A 22,851-nucleotide genomic window follows, 5' to 3' on the forward strand; every position below is an offset into this window, starting at 1 on the left:
AACTTAGTTATTAAACATAGATAGAAAACATTCATATTTTACATAGAAATTAAGCCTGACGAGACATCACATATGACTAAAAGGTTTGCCCCCTACACTATAACTTTGATGTGTCCTAATTTTGATAAAAATTGATTTGTCTTAATTTTGATTAAAAAGGGTTTTTGTGTCTTAAGTTTGACTGAAACTGATAGGCATCTTAAATTTGATTAAACCTGATTTTGCGTCATAATTTTCATTAAAAGTGATTTGTGTCTTAATTTTGATTAAACTAATTTGCATCTTAATTTTGATTAAAACTGATTTGTGCTTTAATTTTGATTCAAACTAATTTGTATCTTAATTTTGATTAAAGCTAATTGGTATCTTAATTTTGATTAAAACTGATTTGTGTCTTAATTTTGATTAAAAATGATTTGTGTCCTAATTTTGATTAAAACTAATTTGTATTTTAATTTTGATTAAAACTGATTTGTGTCCTAATTTTGATTAAAACTGATTTGTGTCTTAACTTTTGATTTAAACTAATTTGTATCACTTATGTGTAAAAGGAGCAGAAGTGACTGTTCATTCAGCTACTTTCTTCAGAAATAAAACATCGAAAAATCAAAGTGATAAAAAGTTTTTATCCAACCAAAAGACAACTTTGAGAAGTTTTAAACCAACTGCATGATTGCACAAACCCATCAATGCCACAGAGCTCAACTATATTGTTAGAATTTGTTATTAGTTTGTTGACATTATGTCACAAAATATTTCTAGCAAAATTTTGCCCAAAACAACCTGAAAATTTTCAAAAACGAATGTATTTGCTGGTTATAGAAAGGGGGCTACAAATAGGTTCATATCTCATGTAATTTCCTACAAATTATCACAAACTAGTTCAACCAGCAATATTTCATAATTTTGGTAAAATTGTCAATGCTATGACCATATTAAAATCAATGAATGTTTTTTAAGTTGAATGACATGTCAAATATAAGTAACTTATTGAAAGAGATAAAGTAGCAATGAATGTGTTACAAGTTGAATGACATGTCAAATATAAGTAACATATTGAAAGAGATAAAGTAACAATGAATGTGTTACAAGTTTAATGACATGTCAAATATAAGCCACATATTGAAGTGCAAAACTACAGTCAAGTCAAGGGCATTGCTCTTGTGAGTGTTGATAATGCGAGTGTTTCAATACACCGCAGGTATCCAAAACACTCTCTGTTATTGGGTTCACAACAAGAACCTACATAGATCCTGATTAGTAATTTTAAATATTTTATATATATATATAAGATATATTTTTTATTAAATTATTTCATTCTGACATTGTAACCTCTCTAGCTAGATTTACTGGCAATGAGCCCAGCACACTTAATATATTTGAGGCCAAAAAATGTGTTCAATAGGAGGACAAATGACTCTTGACAAGTCTCATGACAAACATCCTAATCAAGACAGCTAAATGAGCTAATATGGAAAGAAAAGTGTGTGTGTGTGGAAAACAGGTGGGGGGGGGGAGGGGGAGGTTGAGATAATGAACCTGCAAAAATCTGCAAAAATCATTATTTTTCCACTTCATGTACAAACTTCAAGATGCCCTTTTAATGCATTTGGAAATGACACAGATTGACCGGAGTAGCTACCTTCCACACTTATGAACCACAGTGGAGATTGAAAGGTTTTACACAATTTTACTGTGTTGGTAATCACTTGAAGAGATTCAGTTCTACTGAGTTAACTTAGCTGGATTCAAACTAATTTCATGTAAAAATAAAATGTTACCATGCCCATGACACTGTTTACAACTACTTATGCATACCTTTCTTTGGCAAATATTATCTCAGTTATGAAAAATACAAATACAAAAACAACCTAACCTGTCATTAAAACTACTTTAGTCCTTACCAAAGCAGAAACTGATTCTTGTTTGAAAAGAAGGTCTCAACTGAGCATGCAACAAAACTTGTTATTTAGAAATTCCTTTTGTCATTTAATAATGAATTTTACTGAGTCAAAACTCTAGATTTTTAAGTTCCAATTTGTAAATTATACAATCACACATTTCCCCCCCCCCCCCCCCAAGAGTTTGATCATTTTTTACTGTGGTGTTTGAGTTTTATATCTGTTTCAACAGGGCCCTGAAATCACTGCATATGCTGGTATTACTGTACCTGTAGGCAATTCCAAAGCTTTCTTACCAAACAATATATGTGATGCTTTACAAAGTTTGTCCCCTAGGAATTAAACCAGTATAATTTTAATTTGAACTGCATATTTATAAGATCTTTGGATATTTTGTGAGACGTTACTTCATGCATTAATTAGACAAGACAATGTGCAAGTGCGACCATCCCATCTCTTATGGCAAGCCACATGTGCAATAATTCGATAAACCGAGTTTATCGCCGTTAAACTCTGTTTTTCGATCGATAAACTGAGTTTATCGACTGGATAACCATGTTTTTTGCGATAAACTGAGTTTATGGAGCGAAAAGCAGAGTTGTTAAAAAAGTGAGGTCTCTAAATTGATAATCTAAGTTTTTCAAGTAGATAAACTCAGTTTATCAGATTTTCTTGAGGAACTATGCTTTTCGATCGGATAACATAGTTCCAAATTGATAAACTCAGTTTATCGATCGAAAAACAGAGTACAACGGTGATAAAACTTGGTTTATCGAATTATTGCACATATGGCATGCCATAAACTCTGCCATCTGTCTGCTGTACAACTGCTGTACAATTAAGCAGAGAGTGAGGTATATCTATGGTACCATGCCAAAAGTAGGAAGCTGCGGAGGCTGCATCCTCCTGCATCCAGGCAAGCTATTCAAACGCTCTGCTGTGCTAAAGTTTCACAGACTAAGAGGTTGGCGAGATACTCCCTGTTCTTTTGATAAATATTGATTCATCCCAGCTGAACAGCATCTGTCAATTGTTGCAGCTTTTTTGTTATTGAGCATTTCCAAAGATGTCAGTAAAATTGTCCTATCAAACACAAGAAAATCTGGGGAGTGGACATGGCTAGATTCAAGGATAGAAATTCTAAATAGTGTCAAAGAGCAAAGAGGTGGCAGCGGCAAAATTCCTTCCAAGCAAGGCTGAATGAATTTCAAACGATAGAGATTTAATACTTTAAAGACCTTGCCGTGCCCTATTGTGTAAACTGCAGTAGAAGATAATGTTCCAAGCAATTTAGCTGCAGCCCCCTCAGCATCATACTTTTGGCACAGTGCCCTACTCAATTACATAATGTACATCCTTTCAAGTTAATTATCCTTTATTGTTTGTTTGTATGGGAAAGACTGATATGAACTGATGTGAACTATGTACAACATTTAAAGAAGTGAAAGTGCACTTCGTGCTTGCTCTTCCAGGAACATGCTAACATAGCCTAATATGTATATCATTTATATGAAACTACTGTGTAAACATGTTGATATAATGTACAACTTCTTATATAGCAACGACCTTGCCGTCAACAAAGTTAAAACACTTGAACAGCAGGTACGCAGTGTTCTTCTATTCAACCTTCTTGTAGCAAATGTGGCAAGGATCCAATAAGCCTGTTGAGTAAGTAATCCCTTTTCATGTTAGTTAGAGGTCAAAGGTCAATTTATGTCAATTGAGACCTAGGCACTATAATTCCAAAGTTCAGTTTGGTTGGCCTCGATACATGGTATGTAATCATATGCACATACACACACACACACACGCACACGCACACGCACAAACAGGCTCATGACATCAACGTTGCAAATCTATAGATTCCTTTTGCCTTCAGCAAAAAGAATAAAACTGACGTATGTATTTCATTAAAACAAAGTTTCTTCTATTTTAAAATTCTCTTTTGTCTTTTAAGTGAACCTTGTAACCATGGCAATTATCTCTTCGGTTACCATCTCTTTTGGTAGGTAGTGAGACTTGCAGAATTGATGTAAACAATGGTAAAAATAACTGCACAAAAAATGACTTTGATAATCCCCTGGGAAGAAAATCACATTATTTTTGACACACATCCATATATAGATCTGCACATTTTCCTTGTCAGGAATAACAGAAATCAACAGGTTTAACAAGGAAAGCTGGGGAGGGATTATTAATAGCAACCTTTCTCACCTTATGAATAACAATATTAATGAGGTTGATACTCATTCCTCACATCATTCTGCGACAACACCTTTGTCCACTGGGATTCAGTTTTCCATTGTCAAACCAAAGGGGTAGACCCCAGGGGAATGGGTGAGGGAAAGGGTGGGGGGATTAGTATCATATACTTTAACATCCATTCAACCCTATCTCTTTGAACATTTTCAAACATTTCTGTGCTTCTATTTTGCCTTTTAACTCACTCTTTTAAAATAGCTAACAACCATCTATAAAAGAAACATTATTTTCTAAGTGTCAATAGCTAAAAAGGACACAACTATGGGACAGAAAATACATGCAAACTATCATTTTGATTGATGATGATATAGTTAGGAAGGTTTACAGACCTTAATTCTTAGGAATCAACGTCTTACATTTCCCTACCAGCACTAACAGCAGTGCAGTACTTTGCATCAACTGTATTACCAAGAATGGTGGGGCTCTTTCCTATTTAGAAGTTTTCACACTGATGATGGGCATACTGAGGGCAGCATTGCACAACTCACAGAGTGTAAGCGCTTCAACTTTTGCTGGTGCTATTGGTAACAAACCCTTCTTCTTTTTGTGATCCACCATGTTTCTTTCAATAACATAAGGACAACTGCATTGCAACATCAACAAAAAGCAGCTGGTATGTATTGAATGAAGTAGAGATTCTGTAGGATTTGATGTTAAAACTTCATCATCATGCAGATAGTTAGCCTGTCTAGTGAAGTTTTTTTTTTTATTCACATAACAATTTTTTTTTTTGACATTACAATTTTTAGATTTTCAATTGTGGCATTTCCACATGATTAGTATTGTATAAAGCAGGGTTGGTCAGAAGAACAATTTTATACGAGATTTAGAAATCCTTCTTTACTTCCTATTTTAACGATTTATATGGCGAATATCATATTAATAGAATGCAGCTAGCTTTGAATAAAACTTTGTGCTTGTGAAAGAGGCAGCCACAAATTTGCATATGAGATCTGGCACAATCTCATTCTTCTTGAAAAATTTTGCTTTAAATCAAGGTATACCTACTTTGACCTCTTCTGCTGACCTTAAAACTTTCCAAATCTTGTCATCATTATTCATACCATTTTAGTCCAGCTACAAACTGTTGAAATAACCTTTATCACTTACACTGTTTAGAAGAAATAGCACTTACAAGATTTTCAGTTTGACCCCCCCCTGTTGACCTTTGACCTGCATGCCAAATATAGGTTTTGTAATAGTCATACTAGATAAGCCACATGTCAAATATGAGCTGGGCTACTCCTTCCCTATCTTGAGCATATTTAGAAGGTTGCATCACACACATATATACATGCATATTTATTTCACGGCATAGTAACACAAAAACACAAAATAGTTACAGATATATACTATTCTTTGAAGAAAACCTTACGCACCAAACATCTTGACAGTGACATAAGTTCAAACCGGGAAAATCTGTCAACGAATTTTGGTAGTATCATCCTCCTTTTTTTGTTTTTTCTTTTTTTTGCTTAACCTGTTCCTAATTTGAAGTAATCTTCAGCTGCCAGAGAGTGACACTGGTCTGATAGCTACAAGGTTCGGTATTACTTGCAGAGTACAAAACAGATCTAACAATCTAAATCTCCACTTGCCTTAGGAGTGCATCGAAAAAAAGAAAGAAGAATAAAAAATCATAAAACACATACCTTCAAATCAGATATGGAACTCCCCACCAAATCTACTCCGTGAAGTATTAGGCATGGATACGAAGAATCCACCTGTAGGGACGAAAAGATAAAGAAATATGATCGAAGGAAACGCCAAAGGTTATAACTGCATGCTGAAAGGGATATCACGTGGCAGACATTTTTAATACTTTTGAAAAAATATTTCAGACCGTGTTTTTAGTTGGAGAGCTCCATTTTTAATATCTCATGATGTTTGATTCATTGAAATGTATTTATAAATAAACCTATGTTGGACTTGCTTAACCCTCCATTACTCCAGAAAATGACAACAGGTGGTGATCTGTGAGGTCAACGTGGCATCGAAAGCTTTAAAGCAGCATTTTGCGTTGGGTCGCTTTTTTCCACTTTTTTAACATGTGCATCGATTTTTTTACATGTATCAATCATAAAACAGCTATCTAAGATACCATCCAAGTTTCACCCTGCCAAGAGCGTTAATTAGCGAGTAATTAACGATTTATGTCGATAAATGAGAAGAGTGTCCTCGACAAATTTCACAGTTAAAATTAATCGCATACAATTCCGCCAAACCCACTAGTTTGAATTCAACCAATCAGAGATGCAGGTTTAGTTATGAGCCGTTGCTAAAAATAGATTCAAGACTTCGCGTTGGTTGTACCAGGGAGTTGTTATGCAACTCCCTGGTACAACTGCCATATAGACTGTACACAAATCAAGCGTGGTGTTATATTACGTATCTGTCAATGACGTTCGTAGTGTTTAAATATTCATATTATGGGCGAGGTTTATTGGGTTCCCAACGGAAAATATCTTGGAGAACAACAAAGTTGAAAGTTGCAAATTTTTCGACTTTTATGCCACCATTTGAAGTAAAATATAAATAGATTAGCTAGTTATGTATGTCGTTATGGCAAAGTGGAATCAGTGAGGTTGAGAAAAATCATAGAAAAGGACGCAAAATGCTGCTTTAAACTCTCATCTCTTATAATAATCTAGTTAATTCTGGCTGATTTATTCTTGCAATGTGGTTGGTACATCTGTCAATATTCTCTCTATATTTGGCATTTAGTGACCCTGGTTTTTTTTTTCCTGGGTTTTTCCCCTTTTTGTCTATACCCCCCACCCCTTTCTTCCCCTAGTTTTTGGTAGTACTATGAATTCCCTCGATGGATAATGATTTAGAGGCTATGAAGGCATCAAGAAGAAAAAAAAGCAAAAAAAACATTTTCAGCTCAATTTTCATGATGACATCAATCACTCAGGCTGTTGACACACCACAGATGGAAAGCAGAATATCACCAATGTTGTCAAACACATACATCTTTGTAATAAAACCAAAATGCTATGAGGATGTACACTTCCATTGTAAGGATGAAAACCAGTTTCCAGCAGCTTTCTTTAAGGAATGAATCAACTTAAGCCACCAGAATTCCCCTACCAGGCTTGCCTTTTGCAAATTGGCCACAGACAAATTTTTACGGGTTTTGTTGTGCTACTGAAAAAAGGACTTTGTTACTGCGTATCAGAAAGGAGAAACTGCAACAGCTGCACAAGAAATCTTCTGCAACAAAGGCTGAATCAATGTCGATTGTAAAACTTTAGTGCCTATTGTGAGAAACTGCACAGCATAAAAGTTTTCATCTATGCAGCTTGGCTGCAGGATGCTGCAGCCCCCATCGGCATCATTCTTTTTGACACAGTACCTTTACCCTTACAGATACAAGCGACCCGACAGACTGTAATAACAGCTAAAATGTAATTGCTTTTCGATTTTCCCCTACCTCCCCCTCCCTTCCCCCCTCCCTTCCCTTCCCCCTGTCCCCTTTTTCTTGTGTTGTGTTTCAGACTTTCTTTCCAGCATTCAGCGATTCAATTGGTTACTGACTATTATCCTCGTTCTTGAATGTTTGTGTTTTTGCGTACTTTTGAGCCCTAGACTACCACATACACCCATGTCACATCACATACCTCATACAAGTGAGCAGGTTGTTGTGTCTGGAATAGTTTGCAAGATCATAGCAGTCGATTGTAAAATAACAAACATTAATGATGTCAAGCACTAAGACCTTCAAAGGACATCATGTTGAATAAAGATCAAATAAATTTGTTTTAACCAGCTTTATCATTAACAAGATTTTCATACTATCTTTATACCAGATATTTAATGTTTATGATTGGCAAAGGACGACTAGAAAACAATTGAACAATTTAGAAAGACAAATGCCAAAGTGGAAAAAAAAAATGGTCTCTTCTTACTTTGTAGAACATTGCAGTCGGTTGACCTGCTCTATAACTGTGCCAATAACCGGCATATATATTAAACATTCATAAATATTTCTTTCAAAATATTAAAAACATTACAATTGGATAATGCTTGGATAAAACACAAGAGACTATATATAGCGTCATCCACCATTGAGAATCAGCCCCTTGGAAAACAAAACTTAATGTAAATACTAAAAGGCCCCTTGGAAAATGGGTACCAGAAAATATAACCACTGCTGGGTTTTTTCTTTCTTATTTCTTTCTTATTTACAAATTTTGAGGTTACTGGAGATTATAGTCCCCCTGTGGATCTGATAAATAATAAACTTCTTGGTTTCAGTTGACACTTTTAAGTATATTGTCATAGGAAGAACTTAAATTCTGGATATGAGATAAATTTCTATAAAACCAAATAATTTGGTCAAGTTGATGGGGGGAGTTGGTTGTACAGTGAGACAAAGGACTGTATGCAAATAGGCCTAAAAGGCTGAAACGATTCTCTCAATCATTGGTAGTTCGGTGAGAGTTTTTATCAGGAAGATGAAATTAGTCAGGTAGGAAGTTCACTGCTTGCCCCCCTGACATTCCTAAACCTATTCCGATTACAATTCTTATATAAAAATTGACGAAACTAGAAACAACCCTTTGGTTCTTTTATCTTCTTCAAATGAAACAATAATTATCAATTTTCAAAAAATTTGCCTGCCAAAGGAACATTTTCATGCAGACATATTTGTAAAAAAAACTTTTGAAATGTCACCCGAGTTTGTTTCTATTCCTCGCCCGCCTGCCCGCCCAGCCACTACCCCCCCCCCCCTCTTGAGCCCACATTCCAGGAATGGATACAAACTCAGTGTCATTGCCTTTCAACCTAAATGATGATTTGCTAATTCATGGCAAAAAGGAATAAAATTCCATGGCAAAAAAAAGTACCTCATCATAAACATGTGATTGTGGGAATAATCATGACAACACTGAACAGAGGCATGTTTAAATTCTTCATGAGGGAATGAAGCTATGGCTTATAAAAGTGACAGAAATATTGTTCTTGTTTTGTGGACAACATTTTGCCAATTTTACAACAATTTTAAAGTACAATTTTTTTTTGTCATGTGTGTCAAGATTACATGTACACATTTTTAGAGTGTTAAACTCCCAAACGGATATATGCCTATAGGCTTTATAACGAGGGGCATCATAGCACATTTACAAGTATAAGCCTCTAAAAAGCCCAAGCATAAGTACTTTCAACATCTTGACTTTAATCTCTATACACTAGATTTCCCAAAAAGGTCCCAAATATGAAAACTTTAGTACAAATCCAGATAACTGAAATTCCTCTTTCTACTCAAGACAGAGAAGAAGCAGAAACAAGGTGCAGCTGCAGCTCCCCGGATTTGGCTCCCGGGGCTTCGCTCCCCGGCTTTGCTCCCCGGGCTTTGCTCCCCGGTCTTTGCTCCCCAGGCTTTGCCCCCCCCCACACACTAGAAATCAGACTGAGATACATTCTATGGCATTAGAGTAGATCCTCCTTTCCGATCACTCTCTTTTATCCCCCCCCCTACATCCCTCCACCCCAAAAACATATCTGCAGCTTCCAGGGAATAGGTCCCACCACCCTGTGCATGCTCCTGGCCAATAACAATGATGTAATTATAAACCAACTTACTGTTCTAAATATTGCTCAACCAGTTTACCTGTTTACAGTTTCAAAACAGGCTAAGTTGGTTCCTGAATTGCTTGCGCTATACCCTCCCCCTGCCCCTTAAAAAATGATGAACCTGGGAGCCGATTGCTTTGGGATAGCATTAATGTTGTTAATTTCTTGAATGGATAACTGCTTGCAATTAACCCATCACTCTGTTTACTATTAAACATTACGAATTGAGAAGATTGGGGTATAAACACAGTTTTTGATATTTCACACAAGGCTGCGACATATTTACCCTCGCTGTCTTCATAGCATGAACATTCTAGCCCAGTAATTCTGAATCTGTTTATACTTATCATTATGTTTAAATAGTGTCACTTTCATGGATACCTGGGCTGTACCTTGAATTCTCAAACTCCTCAGAAAAGGTGAATTTTACTAAATGCGATTAAATGATAAAATCAATGATTTTGACTTGACGTTGAGACTGACGTCAAACAAGTCAAGCAATCGCTTCTTTTACGGAGAAAAAGTATGATCGGAAATCTTATAAGTATGGCATATAATTTCAACCTGGACAACCTCTCTGAACCATTTGAACTCAACATCATTTGGAAAGATGCAAGTGATAGTTGTGCAAATTACAGCTCCCTGTGTGCTTTGTCCGCAAAAAATAACAGTGAAGAATACAGAGATGCAAATATATACCAGTTTATTTGCCATTGTATATAACTATACATTGTATATAACTATACATATATATATATATATATATATATATATGTATATATATATATATATAACTATATATATATATATAACTATATATATATATATATATATAGATACATATGTATATATGTATATATATATATATATATATATATATATATATATATATATATGTATATATATATATATATATAACTATATATATATATATATATATATATATAACTATATATATATAACTATATATATATATATATATATATATATATATAGATACATATGTATATATGTATATATATATATATATGTATATATATATATATATATATATAACTATATATATATATATATATAACTATATATATATAACTATATATATATATATATAGATACATATGTATATATGTATATATATATATATATATATATGTATAATTGAAATATATGTAGTGTTGCTCTGATAACCCTTTGTGATATCGGTATCAGCCGATATTTGAAACATCTCCAGCATTATCGGCCTCATTGCCGATAACGGCAAATTAATATTGAACATGTGTCTTCACAACACAGCCAGTCAGGCAACTTAACATTACGTACATAGCAGTCTATGTCGCGGGTTAAAGCAAATTTCACCAGTTTGGCGCACTATTACACAATTGAACGCAATCTTGGCAAGAATCCAAGAAAATTCTTGCACAATCAAAGTTATGAACATGGCATATTCAGACATATTCAGACATACTCACAATGCACCTGGCATAATGAACATGGCATATTCAGACATACGAACAATGCACCGCTCAAACACAATGCAACTTATGTAGGGGGTGGAAAACCTTTTGAAAATACTGTTTATGTCTACTGTAGTAGCCTATCACACTAACATGTACAGTGTTTCTGAGGCTCCACTGAGAATAAAAGTTATAACCCCCTACTAAATCATTCCAAAAATTATCTGAAGTGTTGCTCTGATAACCCTTTGTGATATCGGTATCAGCCGATATTTGAAACATCTCCAGCATTATCGGCCTCATTGCCGCCGATAACGGCAAATTGATATTGAACATGTGTTTCACAACACAGCCAGTCAGGCAACTTATCATTACGTACATTGCAGTCTATGTCGCGGGTTAAAGCAAATTTCACCAGTTTGGCGCACAATTATACAATTGAATGCAATCTTGGCAAGAATCCAAGAAACTTTTTGCACAATCAAAGTTATGAACATGGCATATTCAGACATACGAACAATGCACCGCTCAAACACAATGCAACTTATGTCGGGGGTGGAAAACCTTTTGATAATACTGTTCATAACTACTGTAGTAGCCTATCACACTAACATGTACAGTGTTTCTGAGGCTCCACTGAGAATAAAAGTTATAACATGTTGAAACCCCCTACTAAATCATTCCAAAAATTGTCTATCTTTTAAGAAGCTGCAATGAGTATCATGGAGGCAGTTTGTTAGAACATCAATGACTGATGAAAAGATTGTATTTGAGAATCAAGTTTGCGTATCACAATTTGTTGCTGGTTGGTTTACGAATATTTCAAAACTCAAAGGACTTGCTGTTTTTGGCTAGTGTTAGTTGTTAGTATAGCCAGCTAATGGTAGGATATAATTTTATATGGAAAATAAAAAATTGAAGAAAAATGTTTACGTTCTGGTTCTGGTAAACACAAGGCTAGTAAAAGTTCTTAGCCAGGATGCGCTTATATGTTTTTTCTACCTGAAATCAGTTTATTCATCAAATGATGTCATCTTTTTTAACATTTTTGCTAGGTAATTTGTGGCTCCATTTGACAACAGTTTGTATATAAGACTTGCAACCTAAGTGTCGGTCAAACAGAGTAACGAATCACTCAACAGAAGTTACAGGAAGGATGGGCTTGTGTTTTTCCCAACAATAAAATGCTAGCAAACAGTTACATACATATCAACTTGGTGGTTCATTCAAAGGCATTGAAGACTCGCCCCAAACCGTGTGCCGCCCTCTGTAAAAAAAACTTACTGTTGCTTGCAAGTGAAGTTTTCTTCTTGTGGCTACAAAATGCAGACAGTAATGAAACGTGATATTTTGTTATCTTTTACCTGGACCTCAGATGTCCATCGCTGCTATGTACACTGTGTTGTGGGTATTGACCGTAGCTGCATGTATTGACTGTACATTAGTGTCTAATTACCGACGGTAGCAAGCTGTGTGTGTATTTTCTGGGATCGATGGTGGTGTCGAACACTTCTGTCACACCTCATTCAAAACTAGGTCAGATTACCGGCATCAGACGTTTCTTTGTGCGCGAGTCTTCACTCCCTTTAACAGAGGTTAGGACTAGTGTTAGAGAATACACAAATATTCCGCAAATGAGTGTTTTATAGGTGGTTACTGTTTATCAGTCGTGCAACCGAAAAAAACTTACGATAGCCGTTGATAATTTTGATACTTTATGTATTAATGCATGACTTAAAGTGCGATTTAATTCTGTTTGTTAAAAAATATTGTTATCCTTATTGGTGTTAGGCCGATATCGGGATTGGAATATCAGCTATACCTGCACAACACTATACATGTGATGTAACAAGTAAATTCAATTCAAAGTTGAATCTAGTCATTGCCAGCAATTTTCCTTTGTTAACCATGACTCGAGTCATGGAACCGATTCTCTGCATTATTATCTCTATGCATGGAAGAACTTAACTAATTGTATGAGTCACTACATGTTTGCAATCTAGCAATGACTCATTATATAACAATATATAGCCTATATATATATATATATCAATATATATATATGGGCCTTTACACAGTAAACCAACACGAAAATCAACACATGCAGTTTTCAGTATTGAAATTGGTATTTTCTTTGTTCTATTAGGATGAGTGCTAGTTATTTGAAGCAGAGAGATAGCATAGAAAGTTTCAACATCCTACTTGAATTTTGAAATTTTGGTCCATTGGAATCCTATGGGAAAAATAACGGGCGAACATTGACATACACCAGAAATATATAACGGTTGTAACACATTGACATACATCACATGGCAGGCAATTTTTCATAAAGTTTAAAACATATAGTCTTGGACATTTTCCTATGATGGCATATAGTCATACCTGCCACACAACCAAACGAGAGCAATAGGTGATGCATATCAGGCTTAGTAGCGCATGAAATAGGTAACGGTCGAACAGTATGTCAAAAATGTTTGACCGTTATAAATGTACCACAAAAAATTGCGAAACTCAAAAAGTATACAGTGCATGTAGTTCCTTTTGTGTATACAGATTCCTACCATGAAATAGTTTATGAAAAAGCCATGGAAACTTCATTTGATGATGCACATGGTGGTACAGTGGTACGTGTGAAAAAGATTGACATACACGTGAGTTACATTTTTGTATGTCAAACTTCTTAAAATTTGCCACCTGTGCCCCATGTGCACCAAAAAATGATGTTTTCAGTGTTTATATAAACCACTACTGGCTAAGATTCTAAGTGCAGTTACATGGATCATATACATTTCAAATCTTTTGAATTATGCCATTTCTTAACGTAAATTTATAACAGTCTAACATTTTTTACATGTTCGCCCGTTATCTATTTCATGCTGTACTGAGCGTGATATATACATCATATATTACTCTAATTTGGTTGTGAGTTAAACATGACTGTATGCCATCATAGGAAAAGGTCAAAGACTAAGTATGTTACAAACTTTATGAAAAATTGCCATCTATGTGATGTATGTCAATGTTTTGCAACCGTTGTATTTTCTTGCCGTATGTCAATGTTCAACCGTTATTTTCCTATAGGATTCTAATGGGCCATTTTTTCAAAATTCAAGTAGGAAGTTGAAACTTTTTACTCTAGCTCTTTGCTTCAAATGAGTAATATTGAACATTACAGAACATTGGAAATATCAATTTTAGGGGTGGAAACTTCTATGTTATCATTTTGTGTTGGTTTACTGTGTATTTGCCCATATATATATATATATATATATCTATATATACACTGTATATATATATATATATATATATCTATGTATGTATGTATGTATATATATATATATATATATATATATATATATATATATATATATATATATATATATATATGTAAATATATATATGTATATGTATATATATTATATAAATACAGATATAGATGTAAATATACAGGATAAATACATATATCTGCGCACAGAAACTTGGAAGGTAAATAAAACAAGACCTGTAATAAGTGTGCAAATATTTTCAACAACAAACAATCATTTCCCAACTTTTTGAGTTAACTTTAAATGCTAAATAAATCAATATACAACCACACAAGCATACATACGTGTGTATGTGTGTGTGTTTGTGTTATATAGACTGTCATAAAGAATTGCTTTGTGCGACATTGCTAACGAAAACTATTATGCTTCATCGGGACTGTGATAAACAATACAAATCTTGCATACCTATTGAACATTTGTCCATTCTTGTTAGACTAGTTCAGTCAATCATCGTCAAAAAAATAAATCATTTGATGCATTTCCTTCTCCTCAATGATACATAACAAAATTACTTCACATTGATGAAAGCACAAGTGGATATGCCGTAGGCAGGATGCATGTTGATAGACAAAAAAAAAACCTTCTATACTATAATACACTCAAATTGTATTTAGAGACTCTCTACAACCAGGGAGTCTCTTCAACCATTTAGTACCTTCAACCTGGTATTCACGACAACCGGTGAGTCTCTGCAACCGGGAAGTCTCTTCAACCGAGGAGTCTCTTCAACCGGGAGTCTCTACAATCGGGTAGTCTCTGCAACCGGGTAGTCTCTTCAACCGGGTAGTCACAACAACCGGGGAGTCTCTTTAACACAGGAGTCTCTTCAACTGGGAGTCTCTTCAAACCAAGGAGTCTCTTCAACCGGGAGTCTCTACAATCGGGAGTCTCTGCAACCGGGGAGTCTCTTCAATCGTGGAGTCTCTTCAACCGGGGAGTCTCTTCAACGGGGGAGTCTCTTCAACCAGGTAGTCTCTGCAACCGGGGAGTCTCTTCAACCGGGTAGTCTCTGCAACCGGGTAGTCACTATATCCGGGGAGTCTCTTCAACCGGGTAGTCACGGCAACCGGGTAGTCACAATAACCGGGGAGTCTCTTCAACCGGGTAGTCACAACAACCGGGGAGTCTCTTCAACCGAGGAGTCTCTTCAACAAGAAGTCTCTTCTAAACAGGGAGTCTCTGCAACCAGGTAGTCACGGCAACCAGGGAGTCCCTGTAACCGGGAAGTCCCTGTAACCGGGAAGTCTCTGCAACCGGGAAGTCTCTGCAACTGGGAGTCCCTGCAACCAGGGAGCTCGAATTAGCACCTCCCTGGTTTAATTACATCATGTAACATATAATTGGTCTACTACTTTACTACTACTGTAACACCAATGATGCTTTCATATTAATGTTAAATGTCACTGCACATAACCTCCTATGAACCTTCCATTAATAGCTTCCTATAGATCTTCCTCCATTTCTTTTTTTTATCATTTTCCTTCCGATTGTTGAAGTCCTTTCGTATCTGGAATATGTCACTTCCTTCTTAAAGCCATCATTCAGGATAATGTTCATTGCCAATTCTTATCATTTTGCCTATATGGACAGCCTTTTATTTGATTTTTTTTTTTTTTTTTTGTCTTTCTTTTAACTTTTGAATGATCTGCTGGTTTCTCTGTCACATTCCCTCTCCTGCTACCCTGTACAGAATACATGACCTACAAACATATTAACTTTGGTATATAAGTTCAATTGCTTCCACTCAATCATATGCTCGAAATGAAAATGAAGGTCATATACCTATGTAACTCTTAATTTGTATTAGGCAGCGCCATGTCAAAACTCAAAAGTAGGATGCATAGGTGGCTACAGCATCATGCGACATGTATTGTGCTACCTCTGCAGCTCCACACAATAGATAATCAAATTTTAATTGATATTTGTTCATTCTAGCTACAATACGCAGGATTTTGCAGCTGTGGCTGCTTCTCCTTTTGATGTGGTATCTTAGCTAAAGACAAGTTCAAGGTTTGAAAACTTATAAAGAACTGTAACGAAAGATTTAGTCTCATTTTTTATATACTAGTGTTAAAGAAAGTGAAGACTCGCGCACAAAGAAACATCTCATGCCATTAATCTGACCTAATTTGAACGAGGTGTAACAGAAGTGTTAGACGCCACCATCGATCCCAGAAAATACACACACAGCTTGCTACCGTGGATAATTAGACACTAGTGTACAGTCAATACATGCAGCTACGATCAATACCGTGTACATAGCAGCGATGGACATCTCAGGTCCATATAAAAGATAACAAGGAATCATGTTTCATTACTGTCTGCATTTGTAGTGACAAGAAAAAACTTCACTTGCAAGCAACGGAAAGTTTTTTTCAGAGGGCGGCACACGGTTTGGGGAGAGTCTTTAATGCCTTTAAACCATGTTAATACTAAGTACTTTGGGTGGCAAATCTGAGAAGGAAGGGCATTGACGCCATAGAGGTCATAGAGGAGGCACAGTGTTAAAAGGTTACCAGTTCATTCTAGACATGGTAGAACAAGAGTGCTAAGGTTGTGGGGAGACAGGTAAGGGAGTAACGAAGTAAATACACTACTACTACTGCTACTACTGCAAGAAAAACATTGGCTTTATAAGGATTGTAACCAACATTCGAAAAGGTGAAGAATATTCACTTTATTTGTATATTTCATTGCTATGTCAGACTAAAACATACACTTGTTTGCTTTCAAATCTATCTGAGAATTGCAATTCCTTCGTATACAAACTTTGTCAAGAATTATGGATACTATATCCTTTCATATAAATTGTGGTTATAAACCAGAATGCAAAAATGCATTGTGGTTTCGATGATGTAACATGAGCAGTTTTCTTCATGAATCTCACGTAATGTATAGTGAGGGTGTACATGTTTACAAGGTTCTCACGATTTGACCTCTGATGACCCCAAATGACCTTTGACCTCCACCAAAAACAATAGGCTTCTTTAACTCACATGGTACTTCTACACACTAAATTAGAGGTCAGCCCATGCTAGGAGTAAAACTGGGAGCTCGTGTTCAAATGTCATTAGTATTGCCCCCAATTATGTTAACAATTTCCAACATGGTGAGCATGCATGGGCAAATCCTAATTTAATCTTAAAAAAGTAGCTCTTCTCATGAACTAACGTGACAACTACATTTAACTTTCCTCAATATTCGAATACTGACAAACATAACCTGCAGTACAAGTACAAGAAAAATGCATTGGTCTTACTCCTATATCTGGATGCACTGAACATGTACAGTAATGGAGACCTCTACATAATGGGAATCACTTGTTTAGTTGTTATATAAATAGTCATTTCAACAGCCAATACCAACTTCAACTAGCATCCAGTTACACAATTGAATTATCTTCCAAGGTTATCTTCAAGTTTAGAGGAAATCAATAAAAGCTTTAATGGTGATGTCGATGAAAAGACATCACAAATAATTACAAGTGCAATGTCATTATATGAACAAAATGATTCAATTTTCAAAATTGTATAGATCTCAGCCAAATGAACAAGCTATCAAGATCCGAGGGAGTTTGATCAATGTCCTTTGTTTTACAAGCTCTGTGTTATATTGTTTGTTAATTAGCAGCCTTCGTTATCCCTTTAACCATCCCCTCATCATCCCAATCCTTTCACACATCCAATTCCCACATTTCCAGTCCATCCCAAAAACAGTAGAGGTGCTGCAAAGAACTCGCATCAATATTTTTTATTTTTTTTATTTGTTAGTATTTTTGCATTCGTCTTCTTTGTAAAGCGCCTATAGTAGGTTTTTCCCGGATCCGTCGCTATACAAATGTAGTCGTCATTATTATTATTATCACTTGTTTTTTTACCACGTCGGAAATCATTTTATAATAATCGAGGCAATTTCATAGAGAGTCTGAATTAATGCATTGCATTCTGGGCATTTGCTTATCAACCGGAATGCACATATATGTGCCCAATTGTCAAAATAAATTCTTGATGACAAGAAATGAATGCAAGTGTGACATTTCTTTAATGGACTGGAAAACTGCATTGTGGAGGAGAAATTATTACAAACAAGTAACAAGGCCTTCTTCCTTTTCATTGAAACGGGCTATAATCCACAATTTGGTAAACCAATTCCAATCCTAAAATTGATAGTTTTCATACGTGTTTAATTGATGATTTGCATTTAACTGTTGTCAGCCAAACCATAAAACTCCATGGAAAAGGAGACAATCATTACCTGTGTCTGGACTCTACTATCCACTTTCCCATCTGTCTAGCCTACCAGTAACTGGTAACAATTACAAAGCACTCCACCCTCATTGGTAGATACAGAAGAAAGATGTGATGGGTATTGAATTGGAAGAAATGTTACCAGTTAATAAGCTAGGTAGATGGTAGTCTTGGCCAAGTCGTTTGTAACCTTCTTTTTCTTGCTGACAACTGTACATGCCTTAGAGTTCGTTTCTGCCTACCACGAATGTGCTTGCCCACTGTATTTTACATGCCCGAGGATCTGTCCGATACAAACGTCTTGGACATTTTTCCAAAAAGGGGCGTGGACTATGCAAACCACAAAATCTTTATACATATTATTATTACAAAATTGCGTGTCATGTGAGATCATGTTACTTCTACAGCAATTAGTGACCGTCTCCCAGTGTGTACAAACCAATCTAAGGCCAAGTGATTGTTCACTCCAGGAGGCAGGGCTTGAATAAACATTTTGGGGGAAGTCGGCCCAATTGGCAAATCTGATTGGCTTCTCGCTTTTCCTAAGCAAATCTTCCAAAATTATAGGAAAACAAAAGATAACTTGGGAGAACTGTGTAAGACCCTAGTATCAATCGAAAGCGTTGCCAGGGGGCGTTCTCTGGGCAGTACAGCAACTAGATACGGGAAAATAGCTTTGTGAAAAAGAAAGGTACACTAGGCTGTTCATACTAGGGTCTTAGCAAGACTAGGTAGATGGGGTAGTGCAATAGCAGAATTGAGACAGGTAAGAGTGGAGCGCAGTAAATTCTGTTAATCATGATGGTCTCTGATCACAAATGATAACTCACGGTAGGTAGAATATGGGGCAAACTGTGTATGCCAGTTGCATATTGCTAACTACACTATGTTACTTTATCTATTTATGCACCAACATAGACTACTTTTTGAAGGAATGTAATATCCCAGCCAGAGCATTGGCACAAAAAAAAACAATTGCTGTCTCACCAAACTTACACACTCCCCAAAATTTACTGGTTTGGGATGGCAGATTTGAAAGGATGAGTTAGTATGTTATGTGGGGGAGCAAAAATGTTATCAACTGTTGTGGGCTAGGTAGATTAAGTGCATAACTAGAATGGAGACAGGTAAGAGAGGAGTGAAGTAAATTCTCATATCCACTCTGCCCCAACCCCCAACCCCCACCCCCACGCATCTCCCCACTTCCACAGCAGGACTGTGACCCATCTTGTGATGGCAATTTACGGCTACTCCATCTTGGACATCAAACTTTCATTGCATACAGATACTGCAGAGAAGCCCTTAAGCCTACACTCGTGTCATACATCTAACACTAAGGGAGCTGCAAACATCACTGGGACGTTTTCTTTTGCACACTTTGCTGCAGCTTCTGTTAGTTCAGAGAAGTGGATCAGCAGGTATCATTGCAATGTGTGTTACATACTCTACCTCGTGTATAGAGTAGGAAGCTGCACACAAAACTTTTAAGAGGTTTTTTTTTTCATTTTCTATTCGCATATCACCTGCACCTCGCCTAACTTCAACTTCCCATCTTTACTACCTCGGAGATGTTCTACTTACACAGCTTGAAAAGACAAATAGCAAGTTAAAATTGTTTTATCTTTTCAGATGGTTTCAACTTCCTCCCTCGCCAAAGAAAAACCATAGTAGGATTATTTCACCAAATTAAATCCGAGGGGGCGGGGGGGGAGGGAGGGAAGGTTCGTGCAGGAAAGTAAGTCACTAGGATGTGCTTACTTCCTGAACAGCATGGTGCAGAGAGCATAATACTGGGAAACTAGGACACCGACCACAGACAAATGTACTCCATTCGTCCACGATGATCGCCTCATTAAACCTATTAAAAGTTCTTCAAGCCGATGGTGTTGGAGGTAGATGCCAAACAAAGCATCCTGTCCTTCTTCACCTCTGATCTACATCCTTGCATGGATACTGCAACTCTTTGATCTTTGATCCTCGTTGTTCAATATTCTTTAAAAAAAAAAGGACAACAAAAAAACTGAACAGAAGTGTTTCCTCTCTGTAATAACATTGCTTCTTTTAACAGATCAATAACTCATTGTCGACAATATTATTATCGGTCTGTTTTCCTGTAATTATATATGCTTCGTTTGACTTGCAATAATTTGAGGGCAAAGGGGACGGTATCACCACACAGACATTAATTGAATCTACAGCTCGGAGTTAATACATTTCAAACATTCAAATAAACATACATAGCCAAACATGATACCTATGGCTATGCTATGCTCTTTATTGACAGTAATCATGTACCCACAGAATCACACAGTTATGATGAAATATTCATTTGCCAAAATCTTGGCCAATCTGTAGAGATCATAAGAATGAACAGACCGAAAAGATAAAGCATCACTTTTGTGTTCTAACAAAGTTGGGGTTCCTTTTTGAAAAATTAATTTTGACGCATGCTTAAGGAACTGTATGACCTCTTGACCTCTCTATATATACACCGTACAAACAAAGAGGGTCTATACCCTTTTTCTTTTTCTGTTTTAATTTTTCATACGCAAGCTCAGCGAATTGGCAAAAGAATTCGGCAAAACCGTTACATTGTCATGACTATGTGATTATATATTAGCACCAAACAAAGAGTGCTTATATCATCAAGATATAATGCATAATACAGCCTTAAGTAAACATCAGTATTTTTAGATTCCATAGTTACAACAAATAACATTGCGAGAGATCGATGAGGAAACCATTATAACTTCAAACATATGTGGTGCAATGTGTCATATTTCAAAATTAGGCACTGTGTCAAGAGTAGAATGCTGAGGGGGCTGCAGCATCCTGCAGCCGGGCTGCACAGGACTTCACACAATGGGCGCTGCTGGTCTGCCAAGATATATAATCTCTATTCTTTGACAACATTGATTCAGCATTGCTGCGGAGGGCATTTCGCAGCTGCAGCATTTTTGACACAGAACCTAAGTCTTGAGTCTTGTGTATGAGAGAATATTGAAAGTGTGGAATGGCTTAAAGGCATTGAAGACTCGCCCCAAACTGTGTGCCGCCCCCTGAAAAAGTTAACTTTCTGTTGCTTGCAAGTGAAGTTTTTCGTGTCACTACAAAATGCAGACAGTAATGAAACGTGATACCTTGTTATCTTTTATCTGGACCTGAGATGTCCATCTCTGCTATGTACACTGTGTTGTGGGTATTGACCGTAGCTGCATGTATTGACTGTACACTAGTGTATAATTACCGACGGTATAGCAAGCTGTGTGTGTATTTTCTGGGATCGATGGTGGTGTCTAACACTTCTGTTACACCTCATTCGAAACTAGGTCAGATTACCGGCATGAGATGTTTCTTTGTGTGCGAGTCAGCAATGCCTTTAAATGGAATGACATTTCTCATAGCTGTTTGGGAAAGTTGTTCAAAACAAATATCTCTACCACAAAAATCCAAAGATGAGTGTTTGGGTTTGCCATTCCTTTTCAAAGTTCTGTGATATCTTTCAATTTGAAATGAGTAAGTTGTTCATCCACATTTATGCTACTTCTCCTTTTAACTACAAAAGGACAAACTTATCAGCTAACTGACATTATTTTTCTCTCTCTTTCTTTTCATTTTTGACAAGAAACACAAAATTTATAGAATCCTTATAGAACATTGCTCAAGCAACGCGACTTAAAACTAATTGAAGAGTAGAACATGGAAAGTGAACCAGCTTTTTCAAAATATGTGAAAAAATAGGTCAAATTTGTCCAATCCCCTGTATCGAAAAGATGCCAATCAAATAATCAATTGTGTACGTACGTGTCACTTTAAATTGCTTCTACACCCTTGGATGGATCGATAATCGAAAAATTTGGTTTGAACTGGGGGGGGGGGGGAATCGATAAGAACATTGATAACAGACATAAGAAATTTTTCATCACTGGTTTCTACTGATATACTTGTTAAAGAATTGATCTTCAAACTGAAGGCCCTCACGTTGAAAACGAGACCAAACAGCAGACATTTATTTAGACACTGACATTAATGTTAATGTCCTTTCTGGGTTACCTACTTTCAGGGAATGCCACAGGATATT

General features: G+C 36.2%; 1 protein-coding gene across 1 annotated transcript in view; it reads right to left on the bottom strand.

Annotated features, from left to right (window-relative positions):
• LOC139964773 (retinoic acid receptor alpha-like) overlaps nt 1–22,851 on the bottom strand; it is a 146,343-nt gene that overhangs the window by 93,554 nt on the left and 29,938 nt on the right. Inside the window, exon 2 of the mRNA XM_071966725.1 lies at nt 5,816–5,887. The gene's annotated coding sequence lies outside the window, so the exon portion shown is untranslated. The remainder of the gene's footprint in view (nt 1–5,815; nt 5,888–22,851) is intronic.

Source organism: Apostichopus japonicus, chromosome 23, assembly GCF_037975245.1.
Source record: "Apostichopus japonicus isolate 1M-3 chromosome 23, ASM3797524v1, whole genome shotgun sequence".
Classification (NCBI taxonomy): domain Eukaryota; kingdom Metazoa; phylum Echinodermata; class Holothuroidea; order Aspidochirotida; family Stichopodidae; genus Apostichopus; species Apostichopus japonicus.